The sequence below is a fragment of the Bidens hawaiensis genome, unplaced genomic scaffold (assembly GCF_021521415.1).
Source record: "Bidens hawaiensis isolate Kalapana, Puna unplaced genomic scaffold, B.hawaiensis_p1.1 tig00018836_1, whole genome shotgun sequence".
Lineage (NCBI taxonomy): Eukaryota > Viridiplantae > Streptophyta > Magnoliopsida > Asterales > Asteraceae > Bidens > Bidens hawaiensis.
In genome coordinates, this window is record NW_027492860.1 from 9,757 (window position 1) to 32,790 (window position 23,034).

The 23,034-nt window shown below is 33.9% G+C and overlaps 1 pseudogene across 1 annotated transcript; it reads left to right on the forward strand.

Annotated features, from left to right (window-relative positions):
- Positions 1–11,040: 11,040 nt before the first annotated feature.
- LOC143557136 (MLO-like protein 1) lies at positions 11,041–16,549 on the forward strand (annotated as a pseudogene). The gene is made up of 13 exons (XR_013139520.1): positions 11,041–11,305; positions 11,406–11,463; positions 11,768–11,978; positions 12,713–12,829; positions 12,926–12,986; positions 13,670–13,764; positions 14,366–14,440; positions 14,538–14,626; positions 14,767–14,816; positions 15,182–15,225; positions 15,314–15,509; positions 16,160–16,273; positions 16,370–16,549. The product of XR_013139520.1 is annotated as an MLO-like protein 1 (transcript).
- The last annotated feature ends 6,485 nt before the right edge of the window (positions 16,550–23,034 follow it).

Consider the following 23,034-nt stretch of genomic DNA (forward strand, 5'->3'; position numbering starts at 1 on the left):
TTTTCCAATACTCGGTCATACCCGAACCCGGGTATTTGAAAAACCCGATTTGTGCACATCTAGTTCTTATGGGCTTACTATAAAATAGAGACCGGAAACTGGTAGAAACCGGTTTCAGGTTTAGTCAATAACTGTGTCAGGTAGGAATCAGTTCTGAGTATAGTCGAGTATTTTATCGGGTTTGCTAGCTTTTTATCAAGTTTCAGGGTTTTGATCGGATAGAGGTGGAACCGGTTCTGGATACCATTGTTCCGAGGAGCCAAAACCCGGTTTGTACCCGCTGGTCGGTCCAGAACCGGTTTTGTTGCCCACCTCGTTGTGAATTTTGATAATGATTTAACTATGATAAATTATTAGATTATGTAATTGTTTACCTATATTTTTTCTTCTCTCTCTTTTGTTATATATGCGAAACACTAAATATAAATGCATTTAGTGTTGCAAGAGAGCTGAGTCGAGCCCTAGCTCATCTGAACTCCAGCTCGGATTGAGCCGGCTTGTTTGTAGATCTATTTTTGAATTTCATGTTTTGACTCATGAGTGGCTTTTTAAACTTGAGCTCAAGCTCGAATCGAGTTGCACTGTATTAATCTGTGTGTATGTATATAACTATTTATATATTATAAAAATAATTTTTATACATAATATAATATTTTATTCAATCATTTTTATCATAACTTAACATATAATAATTTTTTTATTATAGTAAAGTTTAGGCTCAACAATCTAATCATCTTAGCATGTGAAGCTCAGGCTTGTCATCGGGATTTCATTTTATTACATATGCTCTAATATAAGCTTGAGCTTGGGATTGAGTTTGTTTAAGTTTGGCTCGGTTCAAGCTTTTAACGAGTTAATAGCTTAATATCAAGTACCTTATGAGCGATTCAACTAGTTTACGCCTTTATTGCATTATATGATTATCACATTTTTTTAACTGACGCCTAATCAATCCTATTAACTAACACTATCAACATATACAAAGGATTAAATTTTGCGAGAATAATACGCCCCCGGATGTGCCCCTAAGATGAGAGTTGTTAACCGTTGAACAAGCCTGTGTAATATCATATACATTTGATTTAGGTCCAAAGTCTAAATCATAATTAAGACTATGTATAAGAAAATTTGGAGATAAGTTTCATTTTAAACATTTTTTATTGGAGGAATGAAGGGGAATATATAAAAAAAAATAATTCCCAATGTCAATGAATTATTATGTGTAAAATCTATAGAGAAAAACATAGACGACTTCTATATTATATGACACTATAATCGTTCAAATACTATCCACGTCATGCTCCTTAATTATCTAACTTGAATCTCTTGTAACACTTCGATTTTACAAACGGGTGCTACGGAAATCTTCCTTTAGACTTGAGCCAGAATCCCGATTGAATTGTTTGTGAAAGGCGCCGGTTGTAATGTTGTATCGATTTGCCAGGTTTATGAGAAACATTGTATGAGTGTAAATAAATTTGAGTCTGACTAAGCTAAAATTTGGCTTGTTTAAATTGAAATTCTTGAGCTTAAACTTGGCTCTTTCAAGCTCTATGTGACTATGTCTAGAGCTCAACAGCATAAATATATTTTCTTATTTTTGTTGAAATATTTGACAAGAAAAATTGTGGGTTTTCTTCTTAGGGTGGAATGGAGATAGCCGGGCGGCTCTGATATATCCAAGGCGGGCCCTAGGGGAGTCGACGGCCCCCTGGCTCGACACCCCGCTAGGCCCGATTTTTTTTTTAAAAATTATATGCATTTTTATGAAAAACAACATATATATTTAATGTTTAAACTTAATTACATAACAACTTGCTTGGTAGTTGCAAAGGGGTATAACTCCCAGAGGTTCTAGTCTTATTTGAGACATGTTTAAGCTTGTTTTTATACAAACGTTTTTTACATAACCCAAATCATAACCAAATATGCCTATTTAAAAATTAAATTGCTTAAAGCTAACAACATTCTTCTTTTACTTAAAACCCAAAATATTTTTCATCTTCTCAAAGCCGACCCTGGGTACATCAATGATCAAATGACTTAAAAAAAATCTTACAAGAAAAATGATCATTTAAACTCTAATAATTTTGTCATCACACGTGTATCTACGTTCACAACTTCGTGTATGGAGTCAAGTCAACTCTGATTTAAAGGACCAACAATTGCATTCACACTTCGAACGGTATTTACTCATTGAAAGATTCAAATTCACTTGGTAAATAATTCGTCAAAAAAATATATTTATAGAATAATCTTTTTTCTAAACTTTTCTGGACCATGTTAGTTGATATTTTAAAATGAATCACCGTGACATGGCATTACACTCAAGTCGATCTCTATTTCGTTGCTCATTTTAAACACCGGATATGAATCTGAATCTCTATTTTTATCTTTATCTTTATATTTTAAAGATTTTACTATAGTAAATCTTTATATATTGAGATTCATTATTCACATTTCGGAATTTTAAATATTACACAATAAGCATTTCAGTTTGTACATTAAATATTTTGGTTTTTACTTCAGGCATTTCGGTTTGTATTTCAAATATGGAAGGAAAAAAAATACTAAAGAAAGAATATAGAGATAAAGATGGAGAAAGAGACGTGTGAGCATATTCACAACGAGGCCTCTCTGTTAGTGTTAAGCTTCCTATCATCCCAAAAAAAATCTTTTTTTTGAAACCGCTATTGAATCAAATAGTGTAATAGTGTATCATACAGTTTTCAAGAAAGTATAGGAATGTTTGATCTGGTCCAAGTTCCAACCATAGTGAGTCCCTCCCCTAATAAACAATACATATTGCAATCCACCTAATATTTAAATTGAATTCATAATGTCTTTATGCCTAAAATATTAATTAAAATCATGGTGGTAAAAATCATGTCTAGACGTCGATTAGTTAACGAGTAATCCGTGAGTACTCTCTGTCTAAACCAAGTTCTAGACGAGTCATCCCCGAGCACTCCCCGACTAATACCGAGTACGTGTGACTCCCCAATCGACCGAGTCAACACCTAAAGATTTCTACAACCTTGATATTTAAAATATGACAAGCTACGAGTTAAGTTATATATGCACATTACGAACATCACAATTGCAAAACAAGAGTTTTACCCTCCTTTCTCTTCACTACACTATAGATGTTTTTATATCCGTGTATTAAAATGTTTAATAAAGATATCGTTTCAACTCTATTTTTCTCATCATATATGTGTATATCTACCAGTTGGTACGCTGTAAACGAACCGAACGAACACGAACAAGGCCTTGTTCATGTTCGTTCGTTAAGAAAATAATGTGTTTACGAATGGTTCACGAACACTTACCGAACGAGATTTTATGTTCGTGTTCGTTTATTAAGGAAATTTATGTGTTCACGAACGGTTCGCAAACAAAAATAAAATCAGCAGAGCCTAGGGACTAAGACCAATGTATTCATGAATGTAAATAATGAAAGCCTGTAAATGAATCGAATGAATACGAACAAGGGCATGTTCGTGTTCGTCCATTTAACTTTAAAAGAACACGGACATTTAATCGAACAAATATTTATGTTCATGTTCATTTATTTAAAAATGAGCATTTGTGTTCGTTTGTTTGAAATCTAAAGGAACATTGAACAAAAATAAGCGAGCATGTATGAATAAACGTAAATGAACACAAATATAAATGAATTTAAATGAAAACACTTAAATGAACACAAATTAACAAATATAAAATCTTTAAGCAGACGAACTATCCAGATAATATTTAATTATTTTCTAATTAATACATAAATGAACACAAATAAACAGACGTAAAACGAACATAAACGAACGTTTATGAACATAAATGAACGAACAGAACATATGTTCATGTTCGTTCGTTTAATTAAACGAACACAAAGTTTTTGTTCATGTTCGTTCGTTTATTAAATAAACGAACATAAACGAGCTTCCCGCAAAATGGTTCGCGAATAGTTCACCGAACGTTCGTGTAACATTCGTTACTTTTCAAACCCGAAAACCCGACCCATTTCGAATTTTCAGTATATATATATTCTCAAGTTTTGTTTGGCATTAGTTAATTTTTAATTGTAATTGTACTTGTATTCATTAACCAACTCAATTTGTCGTTCATGTGTATTCTTGTGCATTGTTTATTATTAATATAATATTTAAGGGTATTTATGTTTATCGATTGATTGTTTTTCTCTATCCGTTGTTCAATTAGTGATACCTCGGGATTCTAAGGTGCAAACTATCGGATTTATTACGTAAACATTCTTAAAATTAATAACTCCAAAGTTCAAGGCTCAACTTGTAAATTATAATTAATTATCTAATTTAATATAAACTGAAAGTTGAGGGACCATTTATGTAATTATATTTAAAATATAATATCTATCTATCTCTACCTATATTATTATTATTTATTTTTATTATATATATATATATATATATATATATTATATCTAATAAAAGAGTGGGTTTTTGAACAATCTATGCACCACATAGCTTCAATATGACACGTGGCCACTCAAATCCTTAATTTTAAAATAAAAACATGCGTTTATATTATAACCCGACCCGGACATTTAAGTCTGTAATTCTGAATTCCTAACCCTAACAAGAAAAGGTTTAAGCCGCTCTCTCGACCAGTCAATCTCTTCTGCTAAATCGTATATCGACAAAGATCTGAATCTTCAATTTCATGATTTAGTGCGAAGGTATGTTCTTTATCTCTGATGTAAACTCTAAATCCATTCGCTGCGTGTTCATCAGGTTTGTTGACCTTAATCATTCATTTTATAAAATATCTATGTTCGGTTTCACATTTTAATCTTGCTTCAATACGCTACGGTGTTAAAAGACACGAAACCGTAAATTGGGGCTTTGTTGTTTAATAATGTTTTTGGAACGACTGAATTAAGTTTTGTAATTCCTTCGAATTTTAATGTTTTAGATGTCCAGTTTTGGATTTTAGGTAAATATAGGTTGTGGTGTTCATTACTCAAATGGAAGCTGTCTATCATCCTCATGTTATGCAGCCAGATCAGTCTATCTTTAGTTTAAAACCTAGCATCTCACGTGATCATATAAACAAAACTTTGTATTTTTCAAGATTTATTTCACAGTGTAGAGCGGGGCTTAATTACAAAATGGCTTCTACCAACTATAACAATCAAGGTGAAGATTTTCAGTTTGCCACTGAAAATGATGGAGTCATGGTGGCTTTGTTTATGAAGTTTAGTTTAGTTATGCTTCCACTCAAGTAATTTACCTAAACAACTTTCTGAGTTACAGTTTAATTATCTTTTACTAATTTCCCTATGTTTTTTCTAATTAATATTTTACCTAAAAAACAGGCTGAAGTGAAAATCTATCGGTTGGAGGAGCTTAGATTAGATGAGTGATGAGCAAACAAGGTTATTCACTCAATATATCTATATAAAGATAAACATGCTACCTTTTATGCAATTTTAGCAATGCTAATGTTTTCATATAATTAAATTGCCACAGAGAAATGCAAGAGAGATCCTAAAAAATGAGCAGAATCCAATTGGAAATTTGAATAGCTTAACCAATCTGTAAGTACTTTTTAGCCCAAATAAAAACATGCACAAGTTGTTATAGTCCATGAGAAAGATCATTATAGGCTTAATTTATTTCTTTATTCAATATGCACCCCAACTGTTTGATAAATTGTTTAAATGAACTTCTGTTGGTATGTCATCTGCTCATTTTTTTATGTTTTAATCTATCTTGAGATTGTGTTAGTTTATGTTATATCAATTATTTGCCCGATCATGTATCAGAAGTTCTTTAACCATCTATTTCTTTGTTACACGCTCGGAACCTGTTGAAGTTTGATAACATTTTTTTGACAGTTTTGTTAAGAGCTGCACTTCTCATATTTGAAATTGTTGTTGCAATGTGAACAAAAGATTTGACACTCACACCATCTTACTCATCTTCTATCCCTCTTTATTTCTACCTTGAAAGCTGATAGCGTGCACAGGATAATAGGTAGCATAAATCTCCCTTTTGTTGATGTAGACTGATCAAAGAAGGAATGTAACCCTACTTTTTTAGTGTCTTTTTGTTTATTGTTTGATATTATGTTATTAGTAAAAGATATCTTGGATGGAATGTTGGGAAATTTGCTAATATGATATACATTTTTTGTGGTTAAAAATATATAAATATAAATAACTTAATGTGGTATGGATCTGGTGACCATTTTAGTGTGTCATTTTCTTTATTGTTTGATATTAAGTTATTGGAAAAATAAAATTGTTGATAGGATGTTGTGAATTTGCTAATATGATTTGCATGTTATGTGGTTGAAAACATAATAATTTTAAGTAATTTGTGTTGCAGGGATCTGGTGGTTTGATTTTTTCACTAAATATGGTGAAGGAAGTAGATAGAATAGAGGAAGTGATTGTCAAAGGTAGTTATGATGTTCTTTGTTCTGCATATGATACACATAGTAGATTATCAAAATCAGCTTATGAATCCTCTTCATATCAATGAGGTTTGTATCAAAATGAGTTTTGTAATGTTATTTAATCAATGCTTTAATCTCCAGCTTATTATTTATTGTATGCAAGTTTTAACCTGTTTATTTTTTTGGAAGTTCTCTTAAAATTATTGTTTGTGGAGTAGACAGTCTACCCTCGGCGATATCGTAAATATTGTAAATAGAATGCATAGAGCGATGGTTTATCAAAGAAAGATGGACATCTGATTGCTTGTGCTCACATTTCCTTTATACCATATTCTTTTGATGAATATAAAGACTGCATTGAGGACAATCCTATTATGTTTGAACCAACAATATTGAAAATCTTATAATGAGCCGGTAAAAGATATAACTACTTCTCTATAGAAGGGGGATTGTTAATTTTCTTTCGGCTTTTGGGTTTTTGTGTTAAATCATACCTCAAATCTAGAAGCTTTATAATGCGTGTAAAACATCTTCATCTCCAACCTGACCAGTAGAAGACGCTCTTGAAAAATTCTTTCACACTTAGGTAAGGTTTTAAGAAGTCATTTTGGATTCATTGTCATTGAAAATTGGTCAATTTATGTAATGATATATTATTTATTCGTTATCTATGAAATTTTAAATAATTGTTTTTATCTTTTTTTTATATCTTTGAGTTTTTTTTTTCCAATTTTCTAAGGACATTTCTGTCTTTCTAAATCTTTATGTTTTTTTTTCTAAGGACATTTCAGTAGTTTCTTCGTCTAAACTTATGGGAAGGTTTATAAGTTGTATTTATTGCATTTTAAACTCTCTAAGGTTTTTCTATTCTGAATTTGGATCAGATAAAATCAAGGCTTCAGATGTAGGGCTGGAGAAGGGATTGGTACGTAGCTGGACGTCTCACGAACTATACTCTGCCCAATTTTTTTTATTGACTTTGTATCCTGAAGTTATAATTGGTTACAACTTTTAGGGCTTTAGTGAGTGTTTAGAATTAGATAAGACGTGCATGTCTACTCAAATGAAATTAATATGTAATTGTAAATGAAACAATATGAAATATAATATGTATTTAAATATTATAATTTATAAGTTATTTTTAATTTCAAAATGTTTGGTAACCAGACCTGTGTAGTACACGGGTTATAACCTAGTAATATAATATATATATATATAAAATAACCCAGCCCCACCACCCTCTTCCCCGTCGGTTTTCCGGCACGGTCCCCACCGCCGACGAGCTCGAACTCCGGTGACCTTAAAAACCAACGAAACGCTATTTTTAATTCAATTAAACGATAGTAAAATCATTCTCCACTAACGGCTAACCATAAACGTCCTTAATATCATATAATAACACCTTGTAATGACGGATTAATTATCACCAACGGCCGGATATTTTTAAAAACATATTAACGATCATTTAAGCTCCAACGGACCAATTTAGGCTATAAATAAACTCCTAATCCTAAACTAAACTTGCTCATAACAATCTATTACACTAAAACACTCTCTGTAATCCCAAATAATCCGTCCAAGGTCTGGCTCCGGCGAAACTCCATTCACCATCAAACAGGTCCGTTTCCAGGTAATTGATTTAGGGCTTTTGCTTGTGTACACCCGTATATTGAAACCCCTAACATAATTCAATCAAACATGGAACCGATTTAGTGAATTAGGGTGCTATGGTTTGTAATTGTGGAAGATGATCTTGGCATATTATAGATATATATTTGTTTTCATTTCTAAACTAATTAGGTCTCTGGTTCAACTGGTTAAGACTTATGGCTATAAACACATGGACCCGGGTTCGAAACTCGGGTCAAGCCATTATTTTTCTCATATTTTTCTAAAACCGTTTTATTAAAAATAATAATTGTATAAATCAATTAACAATCATATTAAATTAAATAAAATCTATTTAAACCAAATAAAACTTTTATAAATTAAATATAAATTATTTTTCACCATTTACCATATAAAAACCGAATTCCAAACTCGTTAAACCGTCAACCTCTAATTTGTTTTCGTTAATATTAATTCATAACTTTAATCGCTCATTAAACCGTTAAATTAGTTTTAACTCATAAAAAGTTAAACCGAGTCTTACAAATATCACGTGTCTTATATTTCCGTTAAGCTATTAATCAAATAATATTAAAATATTATTAAACCATTAAAATTCCGCTAGAACATAAAATGTTATTAAAAGACTTTAAAATAATAAAAGTTAATAGTAAAATAATAATTAATTCCCAATAAATTTATACAATAATCAACCTTATTAATTCCATTAAGTTGTCGTTAAACACTCGTTCTATTTTACTTATAGCTTGTGAGGTTCAACCGACTCGATTCACTTGACGCTTTTCGGCTTTTACTTACTTTTTACTCCATATCAAAGGTGAGTTTTCATAACCCCCTTTTTACTTTTACACGTTTTGGGGTGTAGCACGTCCAAATTTGGTTTTCTTGTGTCAAACTAAAATTCACATGCATGTCTTATATGTATTGGTTTTGTATCATATTACTAGTAAACTATTTGATTATGTGCTAGTTGTTTATTGTTTTTGTTGGTGGATACTCATACTCATAGCGGGAGGGTCCGACAGGACGTACCTGCGCCGTCCATTTGTTAATGGCGGTATCATAGACATACTCATAGTGGGAGGGTCCGACGGGACGTACCTGCGCCGTTCATTTGTTAATGGCGGTATCATTATCATATTTTATACTACAAGTAGCTCGGGGATCGGGGGTTCCTTAGTAGAGTTGACTTATGTCAAGCGAACATGAATATCATGTATTTACTTTTCTTTTACTATATGATTGAGACTATACATCTTGACTTGTGAATTTTACATTTTCATATTATACATATGCAAAACTTTATGAATTCTCACCAACATTATTGTTGACAAATTATATTATTTTAAACGTGTTGCAGGTTGAAGACTAAGGATTGAAAACTAGATTAGTTGGACCATTAGGGTATTAGAAATACAACATAATGACATTCAATGTTTATCGTATTATTATTAACTAAAAAATCTAAAAACAATAATTGCCGTATTAATTGTTTATTGGATTACATCGAAACAGAAGGCAAGCGGGCAACAAGCTGCGCCGCTACCCCTTTTTGAATCGCAAAACCCAATCTTTTAAAAACTATATTTGCTGATCTTGGAGTCATAACATTACTATGCATGACCCGCTGAACACGGGTAAGTAGCTCCACAGCTTCAGGCGCGAGGAAACCAAAAGTGTCAAAAGCAAAAGGAATAAATACATGTTGGTTGTCAAGACACGCCTTTTCATGTTTTGCCACCTTACCTGAAACAGTTTTTAATGCGGTTTGATCGACCGCGAAACCACTACTCCCTAAGCCCACCAAAGGAGAAACCCCTGTTAAATCCACACACACGTGTTTCCCTCCTATCCATCCAAACACCAAAATGTCAGCCGGTCGAAGAGATGATATTGAAATGAAATAGATATAATTATTGTCGTTTTAATAGCGTTACGAGCTTATAAGTAATCTGTACGTCACACCCAGGCGTATTCCGCTTTAGTCGGGGTGTTACAGTTCGGTTCGTTTACAGGCCTAGGTACGGTTATATACCTGATTTGTGACACATAGCCACAAAACATGTGGTGCATGATCATATAACGTAGTAATCATATATGAACACTTATGCATTTAGTCTAAAATACACGTGTCCATTTTGGTGGCGTCCTATTTTTCTACGGAAATAAGTTTTTCTAAAAAAATTGTTTCCATCTATGCCATTCATTCATCCATACATACATACATACATAAATACATACATACATAAATACATACATACATACACATATAATGGAGATGTGCATTACACTAGACAAAATTGTTGCGAGAACCAAAAAAGACATACCTAAATCGTTTGATGCGTTTTCCATTAATGGATCATACTTTTAGCACCTTTAATTTTTAAACACACATTTCTATGTTTTCTAAAAAAACCATTAAACTAATTTGTTAATATTCTATTTTTCAGTTTTATACGCCTGCCTACATATTTGCATGATATGTGTAGGAAATATAGCTACAAGCTACACATGATTTATACATTAGTATGATTTATAAATAAATGAATTTTGTTTATTTAATTTTAAAAATACTAGAAAAGAAGAATAAACATTGTATTTCAACCATTTTCTTTATTATGCTATATTTTATTTTTTATTGGAAATTGAAGATTTATTTATACTATTTCTGTTCTTGCAAAACATGACTTTTGCGTGGAACCTTCTAATATATTAGCGTATATGCGTGGCTTTAGGTGGGTGTTTTTTCCGGATCGAAAGACGGGTGTATCATATCCTGATATGGTGAGTTTAGCCACTAACCTATTTGAAGGATTTGTTGGTCGCTCAAAAAGTATATAAAATTTAAAAACTTTGTGGTATATATCGATTTAATTATTCCTTTTATTAATAATGATATGTTGGTTGGTATTTTAAAAAGACCAACGTGACATGAAATTAATAGCGACGTACGAACTGTTCCTTGTCACATTAGTGAAATATTAAGGGTCAAGTGGCAGTGATGAGCTAAACTTAAGTTGTTGCGGATAAACACTATATATACACATACAATAACACATTATTACTATCCACAAGCCAAATTTGTAAGTTTCTGTAGACCTATTGAACTGAGTCCATGGCGGGTGGTGGAGAAGGCAACTCGTTAGAGTTTACGCCTACATGGGTTGTTGCCGTCGTCTGTACAACTATCGTCGGGATCTCTCTTGCCGCCGAACGTATACTCCATTTCACCGGCAAGGTTTGTTTGTTAATTTGTCTTTAATTTTCCGTTGTCTTTGATAATCAATGCGTTATTTGGTGCTATAATTAAGTTCTTGTTGAACACTTTCTATTTGCAGAAACTAAAGAAGCACGGTCAAAAGCCACTCTTTCAAGCCTTACAAAAGATCAAAGAAGGTATTTATATAATGAATTTAACATACTAAACATACAAATAACTAAAAATTATTATTATTATATTATGCAGGTTCGAACTAGATCGGGTAATTACACCACAAAAAATAAAGTAGAGCAGTAATTTTTCTAGTTCAAAAACTGTAAAATAAAAATAATTACTTTAGAGTTAGCATAATCTCTCTATTGCTCACCTTATTTGTATATTTCTTAGGTTAAGAGTTATTTGTATTTTATCCTAACTCTATATAATATATATTATTCATTCTGGTTATATATAAAGTAATCTTTGTTATCTTGTGTGCAGAGTTGATGCTTTTGGGGTTTATTTCTCTCTTATTAACTGTTTTCCAATCAAGAATCGTCAAATTTGTATAAAAGAGAGTATAATGGAACACCTTCTTCCATGCTCGTTGAGCGATAAAAAAGAAGCCTCGAAACCTAAACTCGAGGGTACGTCTCATATTCGTCATTTACTCGCAGGAGAAGCAACGGCTACCGGGTACTGTGCTGCAAAGGTAATTAACTTTGGATTATATTGATTAAGGGGCTGTTTGGTAGCCTCTTAACAGTCATTAAGAGGCTACCTCTTTATGGCTCATAACCTCTTAATGGTTCTTAAGTCTGAATGGTTAAGAGGTGTTAAGAAGGTACCAAACAGCCTCTAAGAAAGAAGAATTGTAGCAAATTTAGCTACCGATTTGTGATATGTCCTAAAAATAGTGACCACGTCTATTTCAATCGCAAAACAATGGAAAAATTTGTGGCGGTTTCTCTTTGGTCATAAAATCGTTTAGAATAATAGTTTAAAAGTAGATATTCGGTTTTGAAACATTCACAAAAGTAACATAAAAAATATATTAAGATTAAAATTGTTTTCGGAAAATGCAAAAAAAAAAATAATTAAATGCAAAAACTAATATATGATCTCAAAAACCAAAACAGAAGATAAAATATAGTTTTAAAAATAGTTATCAATCGTAAAAAGTTGAAATATAAAATAAAGAGGCAGCCAAAATGTTGGTTGCAAATTCGTCGCTAATGTTAGTCATAAGATAGTCGCTTAATGTGGGTTACAAGATCTAAATGGTCTTTTGCTTACAATTAATGAAATGGTGGTGCATGTTTAATATTTTTGCTTATAATCTTCTTAATATAATATTCATGACTTGATTTACATATGGATCCCTACTCTATACATTCCATTTAGGATTATGAATAGTCGTAATCAGACCTGTTATTTTGCTTACAGAACAAGGTCCCATTTCTATCTCTTGAGGCGTTGCATCAACAACACATATTTATTTTTATCTTAGCTGTTGCACACGTGATATTTTCAGTACTTACTGTTGTATTCGGAGTGATTAAGGTTAGTTAAAATTTAACAATAATTAATTTATTCCCTATTTATTAACATTTTCATTTATTTGTTTTATTGCCGATATATGTTGTTGTCATGGGTTAGATACAAGCATGGAAGCATTGGGAAGAATCTATCACAAAAGACAGCTTTGACCATTCTAAAGGTATTCGATTCATCCGGTTTTGATAAAAAAAAATTATCTGAATTAGTAACTACAGTTTCGAGAAACAACAAATAAAAAGTCTGAGTTGGGTGGGTTGGCCACATTGGCAAATTTTACCGGTTTAGTGGTTTATGGTTCAATTTTGTTGGTTTTACGGTTTAAACCGTTTTTTATTTTGTTTTTGAAAATCCTCAAATTTCAAAAGAATAAAGATGGTTTAAACTTATGTATGTGTCACAAAAGTTGTTAGTTTTAAACTATTGACAACAATTTTAAACACGATAAAAGTAAAATATATGATTTGGGTTGTCATATCTAACTTGTTTAATTAATGTGTCATGTTTAGGTTGACTTAAAATTTTTAACCCGTTTAATTAAACATGTCAACACGCTAACCCATTTACGGCTCGCTTAATCCACTCTTTTACAATGCATCAACTCGATACTAGCTGCCAACATGTCCAACACATTTGAAGTAATTGGTTAAACAAGCTGTGCTCACATCACACAATTTTAAGTTTGTGCAGGCTAGAGTTGATATTTATGATGCCATTTGAACAACCAATCTATCAACCTGACACCACTAACACCCCTGTTTCTAACCGGATTGAAAACTTATCAAAGAAAACTTAAGGAGTATAGTGTCTTACCTTTATAAGTTTTTAGTTGATGTGATTTTGCAGTTTTACAGCACAAAGTGACACACGTTAAAGATAATGACTTTATTAAGAGCCGGTTCGTTGGTATTGGCAAGCGTTCAGCATTACGAGGCTGGCTGGTAATTCACTCTATTACAAAAATAAATTGACCGAAATCTTTACTTTTAGCGACAAAAAAGTCCAAAATTGCGACGGAAATTTTTGCAACAGAGTTGTGACGAATTTGTGACTGAACTTTAGTCACAAGTTTAGCCTGTATGTGTCACTACTACGACAAGAGGAACCTTTATACAAACCAACGTATTTCTAAATTTCAACAAACCACATATATCTACAACCTGCAGAATTTTAAATTTTATATCTGTGATACATAAAAGGCACTTTATCACAACAGTATGTCCCCTATGGTATCAATAATGTTTTTATAAAAGTGGTTGTCGCAATGGCGACATCCTCGAACCTTTTAAATTTTTTTCCCCAGTTTTTATTTAGCATCAATATAGTTTTCTCCAATAATTTATAATACCTAATGTTTTTAAAAATCTAAATACACAGTTGCTACTTTTTTGTTGTCAAGTCTCGATATATAAACTTTGTTTAAAGCCAAGTTGTACTTGCTATGTATAAAATATATAACCTAGTCAGGTTATATTGAAAATAACGCATTATTTTTATATTTTAATTTTTTTGTTGACTGTTATATTTTGATAAACATTGCAGCGTTCTTTCTTCAAGCAATTCTATGGATCTGTCACCGAATCAGATTATGTAGCACTGCGTTTCGGATTTATTTCAGTAAGCATTTGAATCCAAGAATACACAGACAGATGCATTTCACAATCCCCCTGTCTTATTTTGTTATATATATATATATTTTTTGTTTCTTTCGTAGACCCATTGCAAGTCGAACCCGAAGTTCAATTTTCATAAATACATGATAAGGGCTCTAGAAGATGATTTTAAGAAAGTGGTTGGAATCAGGCAAGTGATCATTTCTTTATATTTGAAACAACTTTTGAAGTTAAAAGGCCATACCTTTGAAACTCAAAAATAAAGTATTTGAGAAGTATCATTTTATGTGTTCATTTTGAATAAGGTTTTTTTTTCTTTATATCTTGCAGCTGGTATCTTTGGATATTCGTCGTAGTATTCTTGTTGATGAACGTTCACGGTATGCAACATTTAATAGTACCGACCATTTCTCAAAGTTGTTAAAATCTTTTCTTGCATTGCGCTTCAAAGGTCGCGTGAGTAATCAGGTTCAAAGTTGCCTAAAGTGTATTTTTTCAATCCAAAAAACTTCTAAATTAATATAATAAAAAAAAATTATTACTGATATACTACTGTGATTTTACTTATATAAGCACACTAAAGTCATATATAAATAGAAGTTCAATTTTTTCGACAAAAGGTGTTATGGGCCAACCAGGCCGACACTCTAAAACTACACTAGCAATTTTGTTATAGCATAAAATCAATTATCACAATTTTTTTTTAATCAAGACTGTTGATCATACCATCTTGGATATTTTGCAGGTTTGCATCTATACTTTTGGTTATCTTTCATCCCTTTTTTTTAAGTACCCTAACTCATAGCTTAACATTGTTCAATTACTAGCTTTCATCATCATTTTCATTTTTTTTTTCTTTTTTCTTTTAATTTACCAGCTTCTACTTGCTGTGGGAACAAAGCTACATAATGATTCAGCTAGCACATGATGTTGCTGAAAAACATATAGCCATTGAAGGCGAAGTGGTTGTGCGCCCGTCAGATGATCATTTTTGGTTTCAACGCCCTAAAATCGTGCTTCATTATCCCACGGCTGGTCTTCGGGTAAATTATCTGTTATGCGACTATTTTCTTGCGTAGCTATGCACGATTGGTCTTGGACACTTGGGCCTGACCAAGAAAAGCCCACAATAGATCTTGGGCCCAACCCATTAAAGCTTACAATCGGTCTTGGTCCCCAACCCATAAAAACCTACAGTCAGTATTAGGCCCAACCCTTAGAAGCCCACAATTGGTACTGGGCCCCACATAAAAGTCCTCAATCTGTCTTGGGCCAACCAAATTTTGTTTCCAAATTATAGATGTAACCTTCCAGAAAAATCTAATGAGTTATTCTTACTACTTTTATGCTTTATAAAACAATTTTTAGGCATTTTTTTTCCTAACGACGAACACTTGGCTAAACCCCAAGCTCCAAAGGATCTGATGTTGTTAGGCCTAACCCACCTAGACCCAGTGATGCTTCACCTAAGCTTAAACCCAGAAATATGGGTCTTTATTCTTCGTAAAATTTAATTTATTGAAAGCTTCATCCTTAAGTTATTTAGATTAATATGCTATACTTTTTAAAACAAATTTCAAAATATACAATATCTTTTTGTTCTTCATAAATAAAAGCTATTAAAAGTTTTATCTTAAAACTTTTTACATATCTATGTTCTAACTTTAGTAAAAAAGTTGAAAAAAGAAAGAGAGGGCTGGCCCAAATCATATACCTTTTGAAGGCCTTGTGGGCTGAACCACACCACGCTGAACTTAAACCTTGGTTTTATTTCAGGGTGTTTATTCAGGTTTTGTGTAGTTACAGCACTCTGCCACTTTACGCACTCGTGACACAGGTTTCATTTAAAGATCCAATCTTTTTCGTATCTAATATTTTTTATTTTAGCAATAACTGAGATTCATTTTCATGATAAAAAATTCTACTATTCTAGATGGGAACTCATTTCAAGAAGTCAATATTTGAGGAGCATATACATGCCAAGGTTGTGGGTTGGGTTCAAAATGCCAAGAAAAAGAAGGCCCAGAACGGCGGGAGCAATGGCCCAGCCCAAGTTGGCCCAACTGTCTCCACCTCAGCTGTTATTCCTGTTAATCAGAACCAAGAGTCCTAAAATTGCATTATGCATATTATACTGTTTTCACTCTTTCTTTTGTTTGTTTTTGTCATCTTTTTTCTTTGGGATGTACAGGCCACTTTTTGTGATAATAATAATAATAAAATTACAATAAAAATCTTTTTTTGTGAGAAAACATTACATAAACATACATATGATTCGAACTAGAGTATTCAACGATGTTATTGGCTGCAAAAGGAAGAACTAATCCGCTTGGTTTGGTTGAGGTTTTGTTTTCAACAACAGTCTATTAAAACAGATTTTGTGACTCCTCTAGTCCTCTAGGATGAACGTGTTTGTCTCTCATGGAACAACAGCCGGGGACAATGTATGAATGCATTCACCAAACGTAATCGTTCATTGATTTGATACACAATAGTCCCCTAACATAGAATGTTTGACTACAACAGTTAAGGGATGTTATTAACAAAATAATCCTATCTAAAAATAAGAATATTCAAATTTTAAATGTTATTCATTTGGAGGTAAACCGCTAATATGCCCTGCCCCCGCAAGATGGACGATCAATAGAGTAGTTGTCTGATCTTGGATAATAGATTAGGGAAATGTGGTTGGAGTAGCGGTTTGGTTAGGGCATCGGGAAGTTGATCATCACCGGAAATATGAGTGACACGTATCGTCCCTTCCTGAATCTTTTCTCGAACAAAATGAAAATCTAATGCAAGGTACTTCATACGAGCATGAGAGACCGGTTAGCTGAGTAGTGTGTAGAACTTAAAGTGTCACAATAAATCGTTGGAATGATGTACAATAGATTTGTATCCAAGTTCTGATAGTTGAGATATTAACCATTGAACCTCGGTTGTGGTGGAGGCGACAAATCGAAATTCTACTTCGGTGGACAACCTTGCTAGGGTTGGTTGTCATTTGGAAATCCAAGCAACTTGATTGGAATTGAGATACACAATATAACCCGTGGTACTTCGATATATAGACTTGTCACTCGCCCAATCAGCATTGGTGAAGGTGTGAAGATGTAAATGGGAGTTATGTTTAAAGAGAAGCCCGTGACGCAATGTACCATGAAGATAGGTGAAACCAGGTGGATGAGACCTGAAGACATCCTTAGTTAATGTGCCTTGAAGGAAGGTATCATTAATGTCTAGTTGACGAAGACACCGATTTTCAGATCTGCCAAGTGAAAGAATAAGCAAAGAGTAGTGGTTTAATGACTGGTTTAATGACTAAGCTGTAAATTTCAACATAGTCTAGGCTAGGACGTTGATGAAAACCTCTGGGTACTAAACGAGCTTTTAGGCGATAAACTATTCCATTAGGTTTGAACTTGGTCCGCAAGACCCATCTACAAACAAGATTGGGTGCAGATTTTGGTGGAACGAGAGACCAAGTTGTGTTATGTTGTAGGGCATCAAACTTGTCTTGCATAGCTTTGCGCCAACGAGGACTTTTAAGAGCTTGAGTGATTATTAAAGATTCTTTGAGATGAGTAGAGGCATTGGCGGACTACACTTGGGGTAGGGGGTTACCCATCTGCTGTGAAAATTTCTTTTAGTGTTATTGTAGTATTAAAATTCTGACTGGCCTTGTTGAATTTTGACATCGACCCCTGTGAAATTCGAGAAGGACCTTATGAAAGTTCGAGACCAACCCTAACATAACTTAAATGATAATTTTTCCAATTGGAATTATATAAATGTAATATAAATAACTTATCCAATAAATATGAATTCAATACCCAACTTTTTAAGCCCGATATCCAACCAAATCAATCTCTACCTAATTTTTAAGTCCAACACCCAATTCAATTTGAATTTAATACCCATTTAAATGATATATGTATTTGTTTCATTTAAAAAGACTTAGCTTAGAAATGTTAAACTAGATGATGCTATAGTTATATTTCAAAAAATAAAAACTCATAGAAGTTAACTTTAGATATATTGTATTTTAACTTAACCATGCATTTTTCTTGACATTTCACGTATTTTTTTGGTTTTATGATATTTTGTTTTATTATATTTCCTTTATATTTGACCCGACCGGAATGGCTGAATCGGAACGAAAAAAAATTTCATGCTGATTTGACCCAACCTGAACGCCCAAACCCGACTAAAAAAATTATATAGCGATAGTTAACTAAGCATTGACCCAAAAAATTTCCCATCTCGGTATGAAAATTTCTTGGGTCGGCCACTAAGTAGAGGTTACATTGTAGAGGACAAAGTTGTCATTGTTATATTTTGGATTGGGTTATTAATGGTATGGGATGAGTAGAGGGATTGATTCGGTTGGACTTGGTATGGTGAAGGTACCTGGGAAGATATTTTGGCTAAAATACGTGATTGTTGTGTAGGGTGGACGGTTGTGGGTGCTTGTTGGGAAGTGGTTTTGGGCTTGCGCAATAGCTACACCGGATGAGGTAGGCTGAGAGGATGAGGATTCGGAGTTAAGAGGGTTGAGGTTGATTTGTTGTCTATTGGTGTAATGGGAATAGAGTTGGGTTGATCCGATGTTAGATGAATGCTGAAGGAGACTAACCATTCATCTTCGACGAAATGTATATGACGAGAGATGGAAACCTTGTCAGTTGTAGTATCTAGGAGATAGTACGCAAGAGCTTTGGATTTGGATGGAGGAGTAACCCACGAATACAAGGTTTAGATTTAGGATGAAGTTTACGTGAGGAATAAGGACATAGACAAGGATATGAAAGAAGTTTGTCATAGTTAGGAAATTATTGAAATAATCAAAGGGGGAATCATTCTTGAGTCCCAATGTGACAATCCTTGATTTCGGGTCAAATTGTATTTATTTTGTATTTGTTTTTATGTTGTAAACCAACCTGATTTATATCCCGAACATTTCAAATATATAAAATATTGGATTTTATGTTACTAAAACATTCCCACTTGTCTAATTTGAAAAACCCCTTTTACGGATTCGAAAACGGACTTAAAATGCTCAAGATACATCAACTACCACGGAAATTCGATCCTTCCTCGGTTTGGCCGGATATTATCGGCGTTTCATTCAAAATTTTTCCAAGATCTCTTTACCCCTCACCTCCCTAACTCATAAAGGAAAACCATTCGATTGGGGATCCAAACAAGAAGAAGTCTTTCACACTCTCAAGGACATGCTTTGCAATGCTCCCGTTCTAACACTTCCTGACGGAAACGACGATTTTGTTGTATTTTGCGATGCTTCTCATCAAGGTCTCGGTTGTGTTCTCATGCAACGAGGACAAGTCATCGCTTACGCATCGAGGCAACTAAAGGTCAACGAGAAGAACTACACGACTCATGATCTCAAACTGGGTGCTGTTGTTTTTGCTCTTAAAATCTGGAGACATTACCTTTACGGTACGAAATGTGTTGTGTTTACCGATCACAAAAGCCTTCAACATATTTTTGATCAAAAAGATCTTAACATGAGACAACGACGTTGGGCCGAATTACTTAGTGACTACGATTGCGAAATTCGCTACCATCCTGGTAAAGCAAATGTTGTCGCCGATGCCCTTAGTCGAAAGGTTAATGTCAAATCCGTTTTGCTCCTTAGCGTCATTATTCAAACCGATCTTCAAATTCGTATATTTCAAGCTCAGCGTACCTCCGTTGAAGAAGGCAAAATGTATGATGAAATGTCGCGTGGAGCTGAACTGCAACTTGAAACCAAACCCGATGGTCTTTTGTACTTTCTCAATCGTTTGTGGGTTCCCAATCGCGATGACCTTCGTACTTGTATACTCGACGAAGCTCACAAGTCGTGGTATTCTGTTCATCCCGGTGCGGATAAGATGTACTTCGATCTTCGTGCTACCTTTTGGTGGCCGGGTATGAAAAAGGACGTAGCCTTGTATGTATCTAAATGTCTTACTTGCTCAAAAGTCAAAGCTGAACATCAAAGACCTTTTGGTTTACTCGAGCAACCACCGATTCCCGTTTGGAAATGGGAAGACATTGCTATGGACTTTATCACTAAACTACCCAACACCCAAAAAGGAAATGATAGCATTTGGGTGATTATCGATCGTTTAACCAAATCTGTTCATTTCATTCTGATCCGCGAGAAGCATTCTGTCGAGCAGCTTGCTCAAATCTATGTTCGGGAAATTGTGTGCTGACACGGTTTACCATTGACTATCATTTCCGATCGCGATGCTCGTTTTACTTCTCATTTTTGGCGATCTCTTCAAGAAACCTTGGGAACACGTCTTGATCTTAGCACCGCTTATCATCCTCAAACGGATGGACAATCCGAACGTACGATTCAAACACTCAAGGATATGCTACGAGCGTGTGTTCTTGATTTCGGTGGGAATTGGGATTCCCACATCCCTTTTATTGAGTTTTCTTACAATAATAGTTTCCACTCTAGCATTGGCATGGCTCCCTTCGAAGCCCTCTACGGTCGTAAATGCCGTTCCCCGATTTGTTGGAACGAGATTGGGGAAGCTCAAATCACTGGTCCCGAACTGGTTCAAGAAACCACTGACCGTATCGATCAAATCCGTAAAAATCTTCTGGCCGCTAGAAGTCGTCAAAAGAGTTGTGCCGACAAACGACGGAAACCTATAGAGTTTAATGTTGACGACCTTGTCCTTCTCAAAGTATCTCCTTGGAAGGGGGTAGTTCGTTTTGGAAAGAAGAGAAAACTAGCTCCTCGATTCGTTGGTCCTTTTAAAATTCTTGAACGGGTTGGAAAGGTGGCTTATCGACTCGAATTATCGGAAGAGCTTACCGGTGTTCATCCAATTTTTCATGTTTCGAATCTCAAAAGTGCTTAGCTTCGGTAATCTCCATATACCTCTCGACGAAGTACAAGTCGATGAAACGATGATCATGGTTGAAAGACCTGTCGAAATCGTGGACCGAAACGAAAAGAAAACCAAACATAGTCGCATCCGGTTAGTTAACGTTCGATGGGAATCACGGCGTGGCGCAGAGTTTACATGGGAACGAGAAGACGCAATGAAAGAGAAGTATCCACATCTATTTGCCTCATCATCATCATCATAATTTCGGGACGAAATTTCCTAAAGTAGGGGATACTGTGACAATCCTCGATTTCGGGTCAAATTGTATTTATTTTGTATTTGTTTTTATGTTGTAAACCGACCCGATTTATATCCTGACATTTCAAATATATAAAATATTGGATTTTATGTTACTAAAACATTCCCGCTTGTCTAATTTGAAAAACCCCTTTTACGGATTCGAAAACGGACTTAAAACGCTCAAGATACATCAAAAACGAACTTCCGGACGCGAACCGACGTTCTGACCAGCAGCAGACCAGCAGCCCATTTTTTATTTATTTATTTTTTTGTTGTTTTGTGACTTGTCTTGACCCCTCTTGCATGCAAACCTTGATATCACACCCCATGCTTGACCCTTTCAACTCACTCTATATATACACCCCTATCCCCTTCATTAATCCTTGCTCATTCATCTCTTTCTCTTCCATTTCTCAAGCATTCAAAGGTGTTCTTCATATTTTTTTGGCAGTTTGACTTTCCAAAGTCAAACTAACAATAGTCTTACATTATAATCAACTTGTTAACACTTATTTATACTTGAAGATTGTTATACAACATATATTTAATAGCACCCTTTGTACCTTCGGTGGGCATTTCTCCGGTCTCGGTCGGTTAAGTGTCCGGCCCATAAGACAAAGCTACATGGAGGACTCGTAGTAGTCCTTGATTATATATATTTTCCGCATCTAACTATCAAACTAGTTATACTTGTTTAACTTCTGCTCATCTTAGTTTTATTTTACATTTTGAGTTCCATGGTTATGGGTTTGTAGAGACTAGCCTCGGTTATTCCGTAAATAGCTCCAAACCGGAAGCCGAACTCTTGTTTACTAGTTTGTTTAAATAGTTGTATAAACATGTTTTATGTAAGATTTGAGTTTCTAAAATCATTTTAATTAGTTCCATGGTTATGGGTTTGTAGAATCTAACCTCGGTCTTATCCCAAAACAAGATCCGAACCGGAAACCGAACTTTCGTTTAAAGACTTTGTTGTTGACTTTTTGTATGTAAAACTTTGGTATTATTATTTATAAATTATTTTACAAGTTCTATGATGTTTGGACATGTGGTAACCATTCTTGGCCTTATTTCAAGATAAAAAAAAAACCGAACCAAACCGAACTAAACCAAGTTTACTCGCTTAAGACACACAAGTGTGTTTTTTAACCATTAAAGCTTATATATTTCTTTAAAAATACTTTATAAACTGATTTTAATTATTTTCACAAAGTACTCGGAATGTTGAATCCAACTTGATCCTATAACAAAGTTTGGACCGACTAAACCGAACACTCGATTAACGGACGTTGTTAGTTCTAAAACAATAGAACTACATACTTGGTTAAGTCTCTTTAAGATTTATTGAGTTATCTCATACATTTATTATTTTTGGAAAGTTGACTTTGGGTTTGGTCAAGTCACCAAGACCCGAACCGACCACCCGAACACTCGTTAAAAC